This window comes from Nomia melanderi, chromosome 1 (genome assembly GCF_051020985.1).
Source record: "Nomia melanderi isolate GNS246 chromosome 1, iyNomMela1, whole genome shotgun sequence".
In the NCBI taxonomy this organism is placed as follows: Eukaryota; Metazoa; Arthropoda; class Insecta; order Hymenoptera; family Halictidae; genus Nomia; species Nomia melanderi.
The window spans coordinates 10,863,463-10,883,538 of NC_134999.1; the positions used below are offsets into that span (position 1 = coordinate 10,863,463).

At 43.3% G+C, this 20,076-nt stretch overlaps 1 protein-coding gene across 1 annotated transcript in view; it reads left to right on the forward strand.

Annotated features, from left to right (window-relative positions):
- Window positions 1–2,388: 2,388 nt before the first annotated feature.
- sli (slit guidance ligand) overlaps window positions 2,389–20,076 on the forward strand; it is a 489,923-nt gene continuing 472,235 nt past the window's right edge. Inside the window, exon 1 of the mRNA XM_031978354.2 lies at window positions 2,389–2,774. The gene's annotated coding sequence lies outside the window, so the exon portion shown is untranslated. The remainder of the gene's footprint in view (window positions 2,775–20,076) is intronic.

The following is a 20,076-nucleotide window of genomic DNA, read 5'->3' on the forward strand; positions in this document are numbered from 1 at the left end:
GTGCTAATCGTGAGTACAACGAATTGTCACTTTCTTGCATTTCTTTCTTTAATTTTTTCCATCATTTGTATTTAGTTTTTAGCCTTTTACTGCTTTACTCGTTACTCTTTCACTCGTTATTATTTTATTTGTTATACTTTAACTCATCATTCTATCGCTGATAATGTTTATACCTAATACAACGAAGAAAATAATCAATCGTTTCAACAATTGTCAAAATCACCGCTACAAGTTGCGAAAAATTCTAAAACTCGTATGACGGAGATTGCCAGAATATAATGAACCAGAACTCTACACAATAAACGAAGTTCCAACGATAGAAGGTCTACCGTGGGTCGTAATAAACGGTGAAGTCGATACCGAAGGAGACGGTTTCTTTTCGTGTTTTTCGGCACTCGGTCTACCGTAGTCCCCTTACGTCCCTTGGAAGTTGCGTAAAAGTTATGCAACGGCTCGTTGTACCACGTTCCCGAGAGGAAAAGATTCCTAGAGAGCTATAAACCGCTCACAGAGTTACACGCATACGGCCGAGAGCCACCGTCGCGTTTATGGACACGGATTTTATGCAGCGATTACCATTGCTGATATTGGCCGTCCTTTTTCGCGGTGAAATAGATTGAAATTCGCGGGACAGGTGTACTAGGCCGGCCGGACGGCCGTCCGCCGACTGAACCGAGCAAATTGATACGTAGGCACGTGAAAGCTGTCGAACGGCCGCGTGCTATACCCATAAACTGCGAACGATCGTTTAATATTCGGAATATTTAGCATAATTTAGGGTAGGACTGTCTTCCCTATCACGTGGGAAGCGTTTGATTTTTCGTTCGATGATGGAAACGAAGTTTCAAATACTCACTCGCACGGGGATCAAAATATTAAGAGAGGAATTAAACCATTAAAGCGACACAGGAACGTATAATGGCACCTGTAAATCTGAACGAGAAAAATCCTTGTAATCTATTAAAGTTACACCATCCTCCGCTGCATTATTTCCGTAAAAATAATTATACTCTGAAACCGACCGCTTTAATTGGAGTATTATTTATATTACGCTTGTAAATATACAGTTTAAAGCGCACGGAACGCGGAACGGTTTAAAATCTTTTCTGTGGGAAAATAAACCGATTCCTCGCGAATGATTACCAAATCGAACCCGCGCTGGAAAATTTTGCGCTAGCTCGCGGAAACGCCGAGAATTTCTTAAGTGGCGAAATTCGCGACGGAGCGAGGAGGCGCGGCACGCGACGCGGAAGAAGTCGATTACGCCGGAAGCTGTTGGTTAAACAAGCTACAAGTTTACACCCGGGAGAATACGGGTCAACTGCAGGTCGTCGTTCAAATCCGTTCAGAATTTTGCACCTGAGCTAACTCCGTCGGATTTATGCGCTCACGCGCGCCGCGTCCGCGCGTGAACTCAGCCAACTTCGCCGTTATGATTTCGCGAAAGTCGGATTGCAGTTCAAACGACTGGCAAGAATATCAGTTCTGCGAAAACTCGGGGGTTAACGCTTTTCCACGGTTCACGTACGCGCGTCGGGATAGTTCGAGTTTGCCGGAGGCGGAAAACTTAACTTAACATCGTCCGCCCTTCGATGAGAGTCACGACAGAAACGTCGCGGCCAGAGAAACACTAATTCATCTCGAAGAGGTAACCGACCACGAGGAAGTAATTAAATCGAAATCGATTGCAATAACAATGATAATAATACCATTCCATGATACAGTTCTTAATGATAGGCTCGATGATAAGGCGAGTTAATTAACATTTTTTACACCCCGCCACCTCTCGACCGGTACATAAATCAGTTACGATAGTCGTAATAAAGTAATAAGACGATACTGAAAATAATTAGGTAATCCGCTCCTCTCGATCATACCACCTCTCCAACCCCCACGTATAAATCCGATGTTCACGATGCTCATTAGTGATAGCCATTTAATATCCATACTCGCAATCATAAATATTTATCGAATAACATAATATGCAAATGTCGTGGTATCATTTATTTTCAAATCGGGGAGAAAAAGAAAACGAACAGACGCAAAAATGTATTTTATTGCTTGTCCCTGGGGAACAACATGATCCCGCGAGGACGTACGGAGACACGTTTCCGCGTAGGTGGCCGGACAATTATCGAAGTATGTATAAAGATTCGCCGACTAAGTGACACTAACGATTCGAATAAAATAAAAGGGAAGGAAGGACACGCACTTCTGTGCGATGCTGAAGGGTGATGCCAGAGGGGAGTGGGGGATCTGGGCTGGGGGTTAAATCCAAGGTATACGGATACGCACACGAGGCGAAGTTGCGGCGCGCCGCGCAGTCTCGACTCCGATTGGCCGACGTGAAATCCGCGCGAACCGGCGGAGACCAGTTGAGCGCGAGACTCCGAGCTGAACGGTTCTACGCACGGACGCAGCGCGGCCGAATCCACACCACGAAGCATTCACCGAATTGATACGTACACGCAACGACGCACTGAGTCGGTTTTCCTTTACCTCATTTATATCGTTGCTGGCCCTCGATCGGGACGGGCAATTCTAAACCTACCTTCATACGCGACGAAAGTTCTTTGCACTACCTCCCTACCCTACGTCGACAGTGATACACGCACGCATGACACCGTGAGAGTGGTGAATCTCTACTCGCTCTTGTTCGTGACCGCGGACCGAAGTGACCACGTTCTGGATTTCTTTTTCTCCTAAAACGCCGTTTCGACGTTTCCACGAGGGAGTTCCAGTGGCAGGAAGCATCGTGACGTCTGGTACGCACGGTGAGTCCACGATTTTCCATTTTTCAATGAGACCGAGCGTTTTCCACGAGCTCGGGGATTATGTAGACATGTTTTTCATTGGCGATACATACTCGATGTTGTAGCCGAGATTTTGTGTTACTGTGATACTCAGTTTCTGAGGATTTTATGTTACGGAGAAGCTCGTCGTGCTTCCGAGGATTTTTGTCGCGTCTCTTGTTATGGCCGAGGTTTTCTTATTTTCGTCAGGTGTACGTGAGATGACGTTTCGTTTCGTTGAAAGGGTGTAGGATTTTTTTGTTCGGAATAATGTTGGAAGTCAAGTGAAAGAAGAAAATGTTTCTTGTCTCAATGTATCTTGTTGGCAGATGATTTTTGTATTGTGAGGTGCTCGCGGTATGAATAAGTTTTTTCGTTAGGAAGTGATGATTTTTCGAATGTTAAAACAAGAAGTTTTTTGGGAGGATGTTTTCTTGCGTTGTCAAGATAATCGTGTTATGTGATTTGTGTGGAGTTCTCCATGTCGCTTCGTATTTTTTTAGTTGTTTTGTTTTTGTGGATGCTCTTTTTGTCAAGCTTCGGGAGCTGGCAGTTGAAGCTTGCCCCGACGTTTTAGCAACGAGAGTTTGTTTTATACCTACACGGTTCTGTCACCCGTAGATAGTGTATCTTTCGTGTGATTGGTGAATTTATATTTACTATTAAATACGTGTTTCCAAGTGAAAATTTCAAGCTTCAAGAGCGTGATGTATGGCTGTTGGTTTTGGAAATCAGATTGTAGTGATGTGCAAGTGAAATTTGGGTCAGAGGAATTTAGGAAGGTATACAAATTCAAAGTATTAAAACGATAATTAAAAGTTTAGTATGTCGAAGATCCTTGTTAGCGAATCGATAAAATAGCTGTCGTAAGGTGAAAGTTATCGAAACGAGGAAAAAGAGCTATGGATATTTTCAAGGACAAGGAATCTTGTTAAAGAAAATTAGATAAGAACGTGATTCATTGCGAAATGAATCAACAATTATGATAAGAATTTGATTAATAATTTTTAAAAGATCTGACAATCAACAGGAAAAGAATGAAAAATTAAATGTAACGATTACTCAAAACTTAACATACAATCCGTAATGAATTTAAAAAAAAATCAAAACTATTTGCATCAAAATATCCAACACTACAGAATTAAAATTAACAATTTTCTACCTCCACTCTTGTATTTTACTTCTTTTCTTCCTTTCAATATCTCGGTTACTATCCACTGCATCAATTACCCTTATTTCGAAAATAGACGGGGACAGTGTTCAAGGAACTTAGTAGTAATGGAAGTATTCGCCTTCTTATTAAAGTAACCGGCGGGAAAAGTATAAACCGTAAAGAAGTATACACCGGTAGAACTATTTCGATTAAAAGCAGAAAAGTTTTACGGAAGTTACATGGTTTTGGAGTTCGTACGAAACACAAAGAAAAAGAAAAAAAAATGACGGCACTTGGTGCGCACCTAATACTTTGCGGGTTTCACCTGTATCGACGTATATGCGGAACGCGGTAGCCTCTTTTTGCGCCTCGAGCAGGAAGTAATGCGAAGACCTTTAACAGTTCGGCCAGCTGTGCGAAAAGAAAAGAAAAAAACACTGAAGGCATGGAAACTGACCCGTGTCGCCTGACGTGTCCGGCACGTGACTGCGGTCAAGGGAGTTTCTTCGGTTACTTTACAAAATTCTGCGGCTTCAAAGTTGTCAGTGGAACGGACAGTTTTTCATTACACCGTTTAATAAAACGCGCGGACGGTATCTTTTTGGATATCGCGACGCGAGTTTTATTAAAAAAAGAAACGTTCCCGTGCGTTGGGAATGTCGGACGAGAGTCTTCATTTGGTGAAAAATGAAATATTATAAAAGTTATGTGTTCGCTAACAGTTGCGTCAGTTCTCGTCCAGCTGTAGAAATTGCGGCGCGTGGGTTTTAATTGCTTCGCAGTTATAGAACCCATGGGGAGAAGCTGTATATACCTTGGTAAAATTTTCATATTAATTGCAACCCTTATTTCTATGCAAGTGGTTCATTGTCTTCATCGACTACTGATGCATTTTCTTTCTTCGTAGAAATGGAAATTAAAGTTTTAATGTTTTCAGACCTCTGAGTCACTACTTTGATAGTGGATATATAGAGTTTAATGTTAACATTGGCAAATATCGTGGAATGAACATGTATATAAGTCTTAACGAAAAAGATATTCTCTCTGGATGATATGTTTAAAAGTCTTCATCTTTTCATTACTGTAATAGATACATAAAAGAATATATTGGAAGATGACAGAGAGTCAAAGAAGAAAAACGTTCTTCATTTTATATTCCGATAAAATGGAACGTGGCTTTGAATTTCCCTTCAAAATTCAGTAAGACTTTCCGACCGAGCCGATATTAGTAAATTGAAGCGATCGACGAAGAACGAAATAGAAGTCGAAAAGTGTGGGAACGGACGGTAAACGGAAGTCATCGCGATAACCGCTATCCACCGTGAATTTGGCGCGCGTTTGAAGTGCTCCGATGCAGCGTCTGGTGTATCTGTTGGAGTTTATCCCTCGGAATTTGACGGATGAGGCCTTAGAAAGCGTCTGGCGATTTAAAACGCGGTGAAAGAGAGGGAGCGAGGGTGTCTGGAATATTTCTTACTCGCTCAGAAAGCGAGGCGGCGGGTTCACGATCCCAGTACATTAAAATGTTACGGTCCTTAATACTGCCTGATGCGAGCTCTCATTTTCAGGGAGCGCCGGGTATTTTCTAAAAATTCTTCGCCAGACTTTTACTGGAAGCAACATCTTTAAAGAAAAAAGCAAATATCCATTATTTTTTTTCTTTATTACTGTTCATTACTTTTTCTTTTATCTTCAGATTTTAAATTGTATAATTATAAAAAATTGTCTACAATCGCCCACAACTAAATTTCGTCTTTTCTTTTTTACTTCAAAAACTGAAGGTTTTAACTGAAAAATTGTAAATCAAAAATGTTTCTGTTGTACCAAATGTATCGGTGAACAGAAAAGAGTCAACTGTACGTGAAAATCAAATTCAGTTGTTTCGAAATTTCGAGTCGCCCGGGGAATTCCCGAAAGAAATTGAAGTTTTCCGGGTGAAGAGTTCCGCGTTAAAGGGATTAACCATCGATTCCGCGGCGTCCCCGAAGTGGAACAGAGTCTCGAGGTCTCAGCGTTACGTTATAAAATTAAGCGCAGCTTAGCAAACGTCTGTAATTATGCCATGAGCCGGGTAATTTCTTCGCGCGGTGCTAACGTTGACGTTTAATTTCGCTCGTGTAGTCCTGCCGTTACAGCGTGTTAACTTTCTAGCGTGAAGGTGAAGTCCAATCAATAAGCCGGGGAAAACAAATTGCGGGCTGCCGTGGAACGCGCGATTTCTAACCCATCCTTTCTTTCAACCCGTCTCACCTCTTTTTTCCCTCTCCGCAAATTCGTCTCAACTGACGATGGCAATCGAACGATTCATCGTTCCGTTCAGGGAATCGCCGAACTTACTTCACTATAATCCAAGAGTATTTCTAAAAAAACATTGTAAATATTAAAACCGAACAAATTTCTTTTTCTATTCTTATCCTACAGCATGCAATTTATTAATTGATTACTTTCCTTTCGTAAGTAATCATCATGAATAGCAGTCATCCATAATACTGATAACATTGAAAGATGACATCATTACGACATCACGTTGAACGTAATGATAGGTAACATTTTCGCACTGAAAAATTTGATATCGGCATTTACAACCTTTCCTATAAATATTCTTCAATTACTACGATCTCCGTGGCCCGGTATAATTGACAGTCTCGACCCGAAAAGAAAACTTGGTCTGCGAACTGGTTGTTTGTAATTGAATTTCGTGCTTGTTAAACGTTCCCCGGGGTTTTTTCATTCGACAATACGCGCGAGTGGTTCGAGCGCTGCTTATTTGTCGCCAATTACCCGGTCTGCAATTTGCATATGGAAAAAATGCGGACACGGTGTACACTATGACAACCGATTGAAAGGTACGTGTGTGTATGTGCGGGGTGCGCACGCGCGAAGATTGAAATTTTTTCCGTTTTTTTTGCAGCTTTTCAGGACCGACAAAAATTACAGTCGGCGAGAGCTCATGTCTCGGCAAATAGTTTGAAATTTATATGTGTCGTACTGAAAATATAATCCCCGTATCCGTTTGAATAATTACCGGCGCTAGTGCTCGCGTATGCAGATGAATAACACGCGCGTTTATTCGCTATTTCATGAATATTGCAAGCATGTTCCGCGGGACATGGCACATTTTGTCCTCCGTTTTGCAACATCCTGAATATTTCAGGACGGCTGGGAGTCTGCCGGTTTAATTGTTTAAATTCGAATCGCGCGTGAACTTTCACTTTTCATTCTGGCAAATGTCTTTCCTTTTATCGGCGTAATTGACATTTACGTCCTGCAACGAATGTAGGACACCTATAATTTAGACGCTTCGGAGCATAACGCGATTCAACGCGGAAACAAAATGCATCTCCTTTACGGGGACAGTTTCTTATCTCGATTAAGACAGAAAATACGTTTCGAATATTTTTCAGAAATTATGTTATCTAACGCGTTCAAGTGAAAGTTATTATAAATTATTCACGAATTGTCGATTTATTTGTATATACACGGGCAATAGTGCCTCGGCGGTTCCCCCTATTATAACTTTCCAGTCTGTTGCTCGTGGAAATTCGCGGAAGTCCGGCCGAGTTTCTGATATCGAATTCGGCTTCGAAAACTGGCAAGTCTTTGGTCCGCCGGAACACGACGTTTGCGTGCTTCGCGCGGAAAACCCTTTCATCCGAGGGAGAATGAGGAGAGGAAGGGTGAGAGCAAGAAGGAATTAGAATCGCGGGTGTTCCGGGAGAAAAGTTTCGGAAAATTCGATGGAAACTAGGCCTCCACGGACCGACTGGCTCTCCCGAGGCGAAGACAGTGACGTGATCGATCCACTTTGTCAGCCTGAAAGACAGGGGCAGGGGTGGAAGAACTCGAGACACCGAGGGTTCTCTGGGAGACCCTTTTTAAAAGGAGCCAAAGGGACGCGTTTTCGACCGGCTAAAATTCTCTCTACTTATTCGTTTCTATAGATTCCGGCGCTCCGCGTTGGCTCTATTTACTTTCGATCTTTGGAAGTTTCATTGCTCGAAAGAACGCTTTACGAGGCCCCGGATCGCGCTCGGCGATGTTTAATCTGTTGAAATTCACTGTGTCTCGTTCCGGTCAATTCCACGTTTAGCCACTCAATGGGACAGGGTTGCCATCAAAAGAAGCAGACGGTTCGACGGTTTTATGGAAAAAGATCTTTGTAGATATTAAAGTGTCTGTTGTGTTGCATTGTAGAGAGGGTTCTCGAGTTTTATTCTGGCAATTCGTGAACGTTTAAGTTGTTCATTCTTGCTGTCGCTGAGTGTATCGGAAAGGTAGTGCAATTGTTTGTAAACATTCATTAATATATTATGGATCATTAAACTTTGAAACTTTGAAAATATTTTTCTAATGCTTCACTCTAACATTGTTATTGCCGTTAAAGGGTTGAATGATAAAGGGTATTAGTTCACTATTAGCGAAACGTTAGGGTAATTTTTCAAAAGTACACAGCTTACACTTGAAAGGCTCAAAGGGAGAACCGAACAATGATCCCATCGAAAAGTCAAGTAGCAAATTGCCGTCGCATGTTTGTTCAGGTGCTCCAAAAGATTTTCCTCAAAATAATCTCCCCTGATAACGACAATAAAATTTGTAGACTACATTTCAAAATCATTTCAATATTTCACCCATTAAAAGTACCTATTTCTTTAATGAGTCTTCAAGAATAACACACTTCAAATCACCAAAATAACGGTGACATTGAAAAATAATTGTCTAAGTGTTCATTCAAGGGCAAGTGCACGAAATTAGTCATAGATTCTTGACCACTCGCTGATTTATCGCTCCGTGTAATCTCGTAGTACTCGAGAAAATTATGACGGAGCACTCACACGCGCGTACCCACGACACTGCTGCTCGTGAGTCATCGCAATTAATGAACAAGACGAAAAAATGTCGTAGCGTGATACCGATCCAGGACCAAGCGGTTTAGCTAGGCTAACGTTCCTGTGTATCCGATCCTCTAACGCGATCCTCGAGATGGGGATGCAGTCCTTGAGACCGTTCCGGGCGTCGTTAGTTCAAGGACAGGGGCAATTAAAAGAATTTCTGCAGCGAGGTCCGTGACGAGAGCCGCGAGCGCGGTGATCGACATCCGGGGCGGCGGGTGGCTTATCGGTTCTGGTCGATCGGAATTCGTGCAGTTTACCTACACCGATAAACGAGGCGTTTTCGTTATCGGGGAACGGATATTCCTGTTAGCCCTAATAGGGTTCGATAAAGCAGATAAGTAAGCTGCTTAACGGTCTAGCGGTAAAAATGCGGGACCCGATGCACCGATGTTCCCTATAGCTTCCGACCGAGCGTGATTCGCGGGAGCGTTCGGTTCGCGACTGAAAAATTAAATTGTTTACTTGTTGACGATAGTTTTCTACGTGACGATGCTAGCTGGAGCGCGCCGGATTCGCGTCCTTTGTTTGATAAACAACGTTGAGTGTAGTAGAACAATAACGAATATCGTTGGAGTGACGTTGGCTTTTGTATTCCGTAGATAATGATCTATCGAACACAGCGAGTAATAGCGGATTAAGCATTGGAGCATCTACAGATAATGTTGTTGATTGTTTGCTTGAAGTGACTTAGTCGCTGGTTTTGTTGAAGTGGCGGAGAAGATAGTATTAAGTTAGCACGGATTTGTTAAATTTTAAATTTCATATTTCAAATTTCAAATTCCTAGTTCCACATTTCAAGTTTCCTATATCAAACTTCGAATTTCTCACAAAACCATTTTCAATACTTCAGATCTTGCGTCATTATACAAGAAGACTAGCCTCCATCACACCAAGTCCCAAAATGCTTCCATTCTCATGTCAATAATCCTCCGTCCGCTCCTCGCCCCTTCCTTCAGCGACAAAAGGAGAAAGAAATCGTTCCACGCGCTCAAGCGACATTACCGTAAGCCAATAAACGTATCCATTGTGTCGCGAGACTCGCCAGGGACAGAACAGCGGCAAAATCGAATCGAAACTTACCGCGTAATTGCTTCCGGCAGTCCGCGCCCCCTTCCTTGAATCTCCGCCCCCGCCCCCGAGTTCGTCCTTAATCTCGTTTCGAGTTTCTGAAAACACAAGTTAGGATGGTCGTTTTGTGAAACAGGAATCAGGGAACCGGTACACAATGGACGTCTCAATTTTGGGCGGAAGTTTTGTTCGCAGTGCACGCGCGGCCCCGTGCAACAAATATACATACGGTACTTACGGTACACGCGCCCACCGTTCGTTCATTGTTGCGGGGGTCCTTTTCGGGCCGATGGAACGGAATCCATTTGTCTCGCATCGGTTGGGTGGCGGGTTAAAAGGCCTCTTTCCGTGCCCGGTCTCTCTTTACAGAGTCTCGGGCCCGTCGCTCGGACGAAAATTAATCGTAACAAGATTTATTTCATTTAAATGAGGATGTGCGCTAGGCGCTCCGGACTAGAGTCCCCTCTACGCCCCGCTCTTTCGTTCCTGTAACGCTTTTTTTCCGTTACTTTTCTGTCTCTCACTCTCGTCCAGTCTCACCCCTTTTTTCAACTGTTTCACACAGCCCACTTAAAATACGGCCGAGGAAGCCGAGGCGTGAAACGAATCGTCCTTTGCCCTCCAAATGCTTTTTCTCCTTTACTCTCTGCATTTACTGTCTTCCTCTCTCTGTCTGCCTATGGCAGTTCTTCTCTCCCTCTCTCTTTCCGTCCTGACTATTAGGGAGACAGGTCGACGATCGATCGATCCGTTACTCTTTCCTCTCCGCGCGCCGCCCGCGTCCGATCGGAACACGCCTGTCGATAACAGGCAGATTTCATCTCCATTGCGCCGCGAAGTATCCGAAAGTCGTAAAGTAATACGAACCGCGGAACAGGGAGGGTTGATCTCTTCGGTACGACGGACTTATTTGTTTCGGGATTTTATTTGATATCTCCACTGGGATCTGTTTTGTGTTTATTGCTCGTGTATTATGGGCACGATCGTGTTTGCGTGATGATTTCTAATGAGGATTTTCAAGTAGGATTTTACGAGGCATTCAATCCTTCTGTCTTGTTCAGAAACTTCTTGAATTTTTGTGGCTGCGTCAATGTTTGTTACATCAATGTTTGCTAGAATAAAAGTCTGCTTTACAATCCATCCGTATTTAAAACAAAGTAGAATTGATAAGAGTGAAACGTCGACGAGCGAAAATTCGAAATTATTGAAAAAAAGATTTAAAAAGCTTACCTTTAATTTGAATCTAACAATGTCATATTTCGCTTGAAATAAGATTCCCAATATCTAGAACAAGAAATGATTGATTTAATAAGGATCGAGTCACACGGACATTAAATCCGATTAAAGTTTCCAACAACAGATATGATATTATGTAATGAAATTGGTGTATACACGCGATAACATCAGTGCTTGCTCCGGCTATCTTGTACCTAACCGTTTCGCGCGCGTCGACGATCTCTCCCATCCATCCCCGTCAGTTTTCCGTCCAATTAAGTGTAAGTCCAGTGGAATCAGTAGCTCCACGCCGCTTCGGGCACTCCGTATCTGGGTCGCAGTTAAATGTTGAGATGAAAAATTAGACGCTGGCCACGAAACCTGTATTATACACAGGCTAGACCGCAGGTCGCGCTAATTTTCTGTGACCACGATTCTCGCCGGTCCCGATCTCCGCGCGAGCTCTCTCGGTCGTTGCATCACAGTTTAACAAATCGCATTCGCCACGCGGCGGGGTTACTCGAACTCCGCCGTTGCTCTTTACGACTCTTCCAGGCTCTTTAACTTGCCAAGGACCCGCATTATACACGGAACTTTTCCGCGGAGCGACCGCTAAATAAAAGTCGCGCCACTTATCTTCTTACGTACGCCGTATAAAAAGGGTGGGCGAGAGAAAGGGAGAAGTAGGGAACGGGACACCGTGCAGCGGGACGAAGAGGGTAGAGGAACGAGCAGTGCGACCCGTTAATTAAGATGCCATCTCACGCGCGCATGCTCGAAACCTAATTAATTACAGGACACAGAGAGACACGTGCAGGCGCTCTCGGTTTACATACTTCTCGCGATTAATTACGGCTCCGTTTGTTCCTGTAAAGAACCGCAAACGAAAGAGGAGGATTGTTCTTCTATGGTCTGTCCAGTACATTTCGGTTTGACACATTAGATGTCCAAGCATTCTTCACGTGGGACGCGATGTCCCGTAGTGACAGTGTGTCGAAAGAGTATCGGTTAATCACAAGCACGCTCACTCTTGCGAAACGAAAGATCAAAGTTGTTCTTCGATTGGTTCCTTTTTGATCGATTGCTATTACTTGGATGTTACACTGTTGCGTTTTATGACAATAGTGGATTGAAAGCAAAGGTGATAGACATCGAAGTATGAATTGTCAGAAGCAACATGATTACTTACTGTTAGAGTTGTCGCTTTCGACCTATCATTCTCCGAAAGCAGGAACCAGTGTCATGGTACACGACCGCTAACATTTCCCTAGCGGCAACGAGTATGTTAAGAAACACGACTCCGACCGATCTGACAGCGTTAACGCGGTCTTACAGGACCCGATGAGAGATCGAATTCGGCTGACACGTATTTCACCGGGACGCTGACACGTGTCTCTGCCGGATGACACACGACAGATGTCGACTGCGTGTGTCGCGAGTAATCGTCGGAGAGGAACGTATGAACAGCAGAAAAAAAAACAACAAAATAGAAATAAAATGGAAAACAAGATTCTGTTACGTTCCCCATGCCCCGGTCAGGCTGCTAGTGAATGCGCTCCCACACAATCTCGCTGACAATCGACATCAGAGCTTGGGATCCTCGTCGTCGCTGATCTACGGATCTAGAGGGTTGGCTCCGCCACCATCGCCGCCGAACAAACGATTTTACCCCACCCCGACCAGCCGGATTCTTGTTTTTCGTCCTAGCCGCGTCTCCTTTTATCGCATCTAAAATGCAAGCCAGAAGGCGGTTGGCTGCTATCGGGAGGTCGCCGCCGGAAGGAAACGTTTTTAGAGCACCGCGATCGCAGGAAGCGATCATCGCCGATAGGGGGCGGATGGAATACGGCTGGTCAGAGATTGAGGAAGAAACGTGGGATACATTTACATAGGTGGCAAGCAGCTCGGCTGAAATTTTGAATGATCCTCCGGGGGTTGCTGCAACCTCTCCAGAGATTCAGATATTTTTTACTATTTTTTAATGCGATATTTGTTTTCGGGAAGCTCATTGAAATTGTTACACGAGGCAACGCTGCAATTTAATTTGCTTTATTTGGACAGAGTAAATATGTTATAATTAAGTTGCGAGTCTCTGTGCGGGTTTCTGATTTCAATGGATTATTTTATTAAAACTAGGACGGGGAGGGGTTTATTTTAGAGATTAAAATATTATCGACGGTGAAAATAAAGCAGAAATATTTTCAATGTAATTATTGTTCCGTTTTTCTTGGAGCTTTTTCCTCGGTATTTGCGAGATGCACGAGAAATATTGGTCGATTAACGAATTTCGATTTTTGTGTTATTATTATCACCGTATCATCGTCGGTTTATTGTAGATCCCCCGCGCAAATATTGTACATTAACATGCACGAAGTATTCGATTTACTGTTTATTCAGAAAGATTTACTGTTTATCGATGGCATTGTTAACTCTCCGCATGCTGGTACATGATTGTCCTCAATTTATTTTAGACTCGAATCGGAACAATACCCGATCTTCATGGAAAGAAATTTTTTATTCGTTTTATTCGAAAGAGTTCATTGGTTTCCTATACGCAAATATGAATTCAATGTTCCCTTTGTTTTTAACCTTTTCAAAACAACGAGCACGAACGTGTGAATTTAATTTCCGTTCGACGTCAGAGCTCCAATGGTCATGCATGTGGGACGCCATTTTCTTTAAATAATATTCACATTCGTTCCGATTCGTCATCATTTTCTTGTATTTCAATTTATTTCCACCACATAAATAATTAGAAACCAAAGAAAACTGTCCGTAAAAAATTCACCGGTAGCAACGTTCACCAAACTTTCCACCGTACAATCGAGTAAAAAACAAACTTCCCCTCTAGTCGCACATTTTCTCTCAAAGCCGACTCTCGAAATCTTCGAATGCAACAACTGCCAGAAGACTGCGCAAGAATTAACGACGAGAGTTCACGAGCAACCAATTTATTCGATTCGCCCGTAGGATTAACTAGTTTGCAGCCGTGCACCGCACAAAGGAATACTGTCCGAAGAAAACGAGCTCGACGGAAAGCCCGTCAGGGGAGTAGACAATCCACTCCGCCGTGGCAACTGTATCGACGCTCCAATAAAATTCTTTTGCGAGATCGGTAATTCCAATACGGTCCCGATATAATGGCTCCTTCTCGGTGCCAGCGCTCGGAAAAAAGATCGAGGGGCAGAAAGTTCGACAACGCTCTTATAAATCAGTGGTCCCGAACTTTCTCACGCGGCCCGTTACCGAGGCTTCCTTCCTCCCTCCCTTTTTTTCTCTCTGTCTCCTCCTCCTTCTTACTCCGCCTCTTCTTCACCCGCGCTCGGTTCACTTCGCGAAAGTAACAACCCAATTTATGCAGATCGCTGGACGCCGATTCCGCGAATTCGAGGCAACGCACAAATTACCGTCGCGACCGACGCCGGAAACCCGGCTCGGGCGCCATGAAATATTCAGCACCGATTCCTAAGGATAGTCGTAACATCCGAGGCCATAGTTTTATATGATCGTGTTGACTTATACGGCCGAAGTTCCGCGCCGCGAACAGCCAAGACGACGCTCGAAACGTTTTCGCCCCGCGTCTCGAAAACCGGCGCGGCGTCCCCTTTCTACCCTCTCAAACTCTGCCCCCCTTTCAGCCGCTCACACGGCCGACGCGCCGCGATTCCCGCTCACGAACTCGTAGATATTCTTTTACGACGAACTGCTAGCACCTTCGAGTCCAGATTTACGGTTATTCGGTTAAAAACAAGTCTGCCGTGGCCGACCGGCTCCGAACGGGTTGCCCGCTGCTAGCTCTGTCGATGGTGAACAACGTTTACCCGGCTACTGGACGAAGCAAGTGGTCGACACGAGCATCGAGACGACGGACGTTGACTTTAACGAACGTTATTAACCCCTTCTATTCGGTAAGTGACATACAGTCGCCACATAATTTGGTATATCAAAATTACGACGTTTGATATTTAATATTATGCTTTATACAATGCACGAGTGAAATTGAAATTGAAATGACGTAGCTTCGTTCCTTAATGTGATAAAATAGTTTGAAAAAATGTCTGTTTATTAGCATTGCCAATTTATTAGGAACAAAGAAGAATTCCATGTTCATTTATAATCCCGTTTACTCTGAAGCATAATAAGTGATAACAGAAAAATAAAACATTTATTGTTCATTTCCATTTAAGATCTTGGGAGATACTAATTTGGCATTCAATTTTACGATTATACATAATCACTCGAAACTGTAAAACTGTAGACTAAAAAAATACTTTTTGCCCTTCTGCTGTTCCATTAGACATCAAGTCATCTTTTAACTGTACTCATGAAAATGAGATAGGTGGTAGATAATTTGGCTGCCATTTTGAGTAACCGATTCTATATAAAATAATGTAACGCAACGTTGTAATGTACGTCGTCTCAACGATCGTGTATGTATATGTACCACGGTCGAAAAGCGACGATAATAACACGCGGAATGGTGGCTGTTACCCCGTGTTACAATGCCACGCTACGCTGACTACTGGGCCCTACCCGCCATTGTTATCAAAGTCGCAGTCCCAGGGAAAATAGACGCGATCGATTCGCCGTCGAAATTTTAGGTGGATTGTCCTGCCTGCTCGCCACGGATTACCGCTCGCTTCAAGGCCCCGGATTAGCGTTTACGCGTACGTGTTCCGTTCCGGTACGACGGCACTGCGGATGTTCCTCATTAACAATTTAATTAAATCTGCTGACTTGCGATTGTTCGTTACTTTTGACTGTGATCGATGTCGTTATTAACGAAACGACGTCCTTGTGCTGGTACCATTGTTTGGTTCTACCAATTGTTGCGTTACGGTACCTCGCAATTGAAATATACTGAGATCTTGAAGCGAGTGTTTGTTGGCGGATTTTGTCATTCTTTTCAGAGACTGCTGTTTTGTTATGAAATTGTTCGATTTTATTCAAGAGGAGACGCGTTTTTAACGATCTTCTATGAATCAGAAAAGGTTGTTTGTAAATAAAGAAGAAATTCTAAATACTTTCTCTACTGAAGCTCTCAAAAAATGAGGGATACAACGAAGCTGAATTAAATTTTATTTAATGTTGTACTTTAGGTTTCTTTGAAAATGTTGGTATACTAGAAATGCATAAGGTGCAGCGGTGTCATTAGAAATCATTATCTAACATTGTAAATTTGTAAGACAGGTAGTCGAATAATAATTCAAATCATGAATGGTTTGCGGTTTTAAGTTTCGGTCGAGGGATAAGGTTTAGATTCTGACGACAAGGTGTAGAGTTTCCAATCGAAAATTTCGGGAAGAGAAACATCTGTTTTTTCCGACACTTTGACAGGTTTCCTGTTCAAGTCCGCGCGTGGCCTCGTCACACAGGACGTCGATTTCCATCAGAACACCCCGGTCGAACGTGTTCGAGGACAGAGAGGAATATCGTCAGACTTCAAACGCTCTGACACACCGAGTTTCTCGCATTGCTTGCTCCATAAAATCTCGAAAGAGGTACGGGAAACAGGGTGTCGCCCCACGGCACGCGTTTTACGAACGACGATTTGAATTTTAAATCTTCCGACCCGGCATTTGCGTACTTGGTTAATTTTCGCCATCATCATTGTGACGGTTCAGGGACACCCTAAAAGAAAGCGGAATTATTTCTTATGGAGGAGCAGCGTTTACTTGCATTATCGGTCGTCGTTTAAACTCACCTCTAAACGTCGTTAGTAACCGTCGACTCTCTTCCTACCTAATTTAGATAAATTTTTTACTAGCCTCGGAACAAAGTAACATGAACATTAATCGCACATATTTGATCTGAAACAGCAGTTCGCATAAAAATGTTCCAGAAACCTTGCAGTAACTCGGAACTTTCGTCGATTACTTTTTAATAATTCATAATTTCAATATGCACTCGCTATCCTCGAAAGTTAACGTTCACGCCGCGAGCCCGATATTTTCATTCCAACTTTATAGAACACTTTACGACTACATTATTTACGACCCAATATTTATAATACCCGTTTCCTTCATTTTTCACTTTTAATCAAGACAAGCCCTCTATATTATCTCGAACGCTTTTAATATCCGTGAAGAAATCGGAATTACCCGGTATCAAGGCAAAACGAAGCTAACGCGAAACTTCATCGCGCCGCGGGTCTATTGATCCGGGCCTCGATGATAAAAAAGGATTACGATGTTGACAAACATCGTTGGCCGAGTAATCGTGATTCCGATCGGAGCGCTTTAAACGAGGTTGAGTCCCATTGTCGCGCGCCTGTCCGACAAAAACTATTGTTCCTCGCATAGAAAATACCGCGTCCGCGGTGCGTTGCGTTGCGACTATACTCTATCCGTTTCAGTATGAAACTGATGGTGCGTCGTGCGAAAGTCATTGCTGCGGTCTATGTCTGCACATGTGCGTTTACCGATCTTTCTCATCTCACACGTGCTGAAATAATAATTGAAGAGTTCTCGTAGAAAATACTGAAACTGCCAAAACAGAAGAATTTCCTTTTTTTATTCTTATCCAGTAGTATATAACTTAAGTGACATTTTCCTCTTGTAAATAGTCATTAGTAATATCAGTAATCTATAATAGTAATTATATTGAAAGATAATATCTTTATAGAAAATTCAACGCAATATTAACTGAGGAATTAGAATTATAACATTACATTGCCAAATTATTTAATTTTAAGTTCTTAATAATCTTTTATTATAATAAGAAATAAAAAATTGTAATACCTTCGTATCGCTGATTATTTAAATAATGTATATAAAAAATTACTAACGTGTTTATACAACGTTGATTCAAGCGATAAGCTAAGTGAAAAAGTACTCCGTCCGCACGAACTGTTTTGGCTCCGAATATTCAGTACTTAAAGGATTATGAGCATGATTCAGTCGCGTATTATTTCGCCCCGCGTCATTTCGGCCAATTAAATCTTTGCAGGAATCGTGCACCCGCCCTGACACCCTTGTCGATCACAATTAACGAGCGTGCTTTTTACGTTTGCTGATGCTTTACGGTTGCTTTACGCGTGGCCCTTCTCCCGCCTCCACGTTACCGCATCCGAATGATTTTCTGGAACGCTTGCTTTTTACGACCGTCGGCTATCCTCGGCGAGAGAAAAAGCGGCGCGTGCTCTGTGGGAACATCACACGCGTAACGTAAGCGTCGCGATATGTTTTTACGGGGATCGGTGCCCGCAGATTATTCGCCGAGGCGTCGGTAACGTTACGATAAATCGGCCTGGAAGACCGAGCACCATGGGTTGCGTGCGAAACATCATTACCGGATCCTTCCAATGAAATCGCGGGGGGACCGTATAAAGGGTGATTTTAATTTAGCAACGTGTAGGGTTTTATACGAGGTGTGCTGTAACTTACAGTTCGGACGGAAATATGCGATGCCGCGTTTAAATTTCCGCCGATAATTTCCAATAAAATCTTGTTATTTGCAGCGTACGAAAATATAAATGAATTCTCATTATAAAAATGTATATTTGTTTTTAAACTTTGGAGCAAAACTGTATATTTCCCAAGTAGAACAAAATAACACATTTCAGAAATTATTCGAACAGAATTACAAAGGGGAAGGAAGAATGATATAATTAAAAAACAAATTGCAACTTCCATCGTAACAACCCCCAACTCGACGCATCCCTTAACTCCGAAAGGACGGTTCATCGGTTGGCAAAATAAACCAGAAGAGGCCAGGGAAACAATTTTTTGCGAAGTCCCCTAGAATCTACATAGCTCTCGTTTACGGTCGGCACCCCCCTGCGTTTTATTAGCGCAATCAATATCCCGTGGTACACAGCTGCTGTGGAACGAGAGAAAGTCGCGGAAATCTTAGGGCAACGTTTAGCTGTATTTCTCGGAAGACCGCGGTACCGTGAAGTTAAGTAGACGATTGCGCCTTGCCGGGTGGGTCTGAAGGGGGGTGGTACGAGTCGGACGCGGAGCTTGCGCGAAATAAGCTCGTCTCGGAGGGGTCGAAAGAGAATATCCGAGTCGAGTCGATGAATTCTCTCGTTGCTCCTTTATCGTCGCGCCTCTCTTTCCCTCGGGCGAGAAAGCGCGAGGAAATGCGAAGGAAGAGGAACTGGTAGTACCCCTTTCAACGAGCGTCCCCTCGTCAGGTGCGACGTAATCGGAGGATCCAGCGGGTGGTAGGAACTTCTTCCTCCTTTCTTATAGTTTCGAATACCAGACAGGTCATTCGGAGTCGACTCTCCGCTTCCAGCGGCGGGACGGTATCTCGTTCGCGCCTCGTCGTCTACCGTCACCCGGGAACAGACGAATATTTCTCTCTCCAGTAAAAAGTTCAAAGGAGCTTTGTTGCGCAGCTAAACGCGAGAACGCGGATACTTCGCCGGAGAATGCAACGAACGAGAAATTCGTTTCTGCGTGAGACGATCACCTTTTCGATATCGCGTCGCTTAATCCTCTTCATCTGCTCGTCTTCGATAGCGTAAGAATTCGATGCATTCAGTCAATGAAAGTTCGGATAGTTTTTTAGAGACTGGTCGACAGGTTCTTTAATTTGCAATCTTTAGTAAAAAGGAGTTCGCGAGAGTAAATGGATTTATTTACTCCTCCCAACGATATCTTCACTGTTTCAGAAATTAGGGACTAGACAGTTGAGAAATGGATTGCCCCGAGAATTTTGACGGTTACAGCTCGAACAGAATCGGTATCTTGTTGCGCGAGTACATGATTTCAAAAGTTTCGACGTTAATGTATTTGTAACGGCCTCCGGCAACTGTTGCAAGAAAAAAAAACGGAAGAGAATGGGGGCGATATTTTTCTTCGCGAAGGAAGCCGGCTTGATTCATGAATTTGCCCCGATCATAAACTCCGCGGTAATGGCGAATAGGATACAAGGTAATAAACGGTCTTCTATCTTGAGCGAGTCGAGCAAGTTCCTCCGAAGATGTTCCCGCGAGTTTATCTGC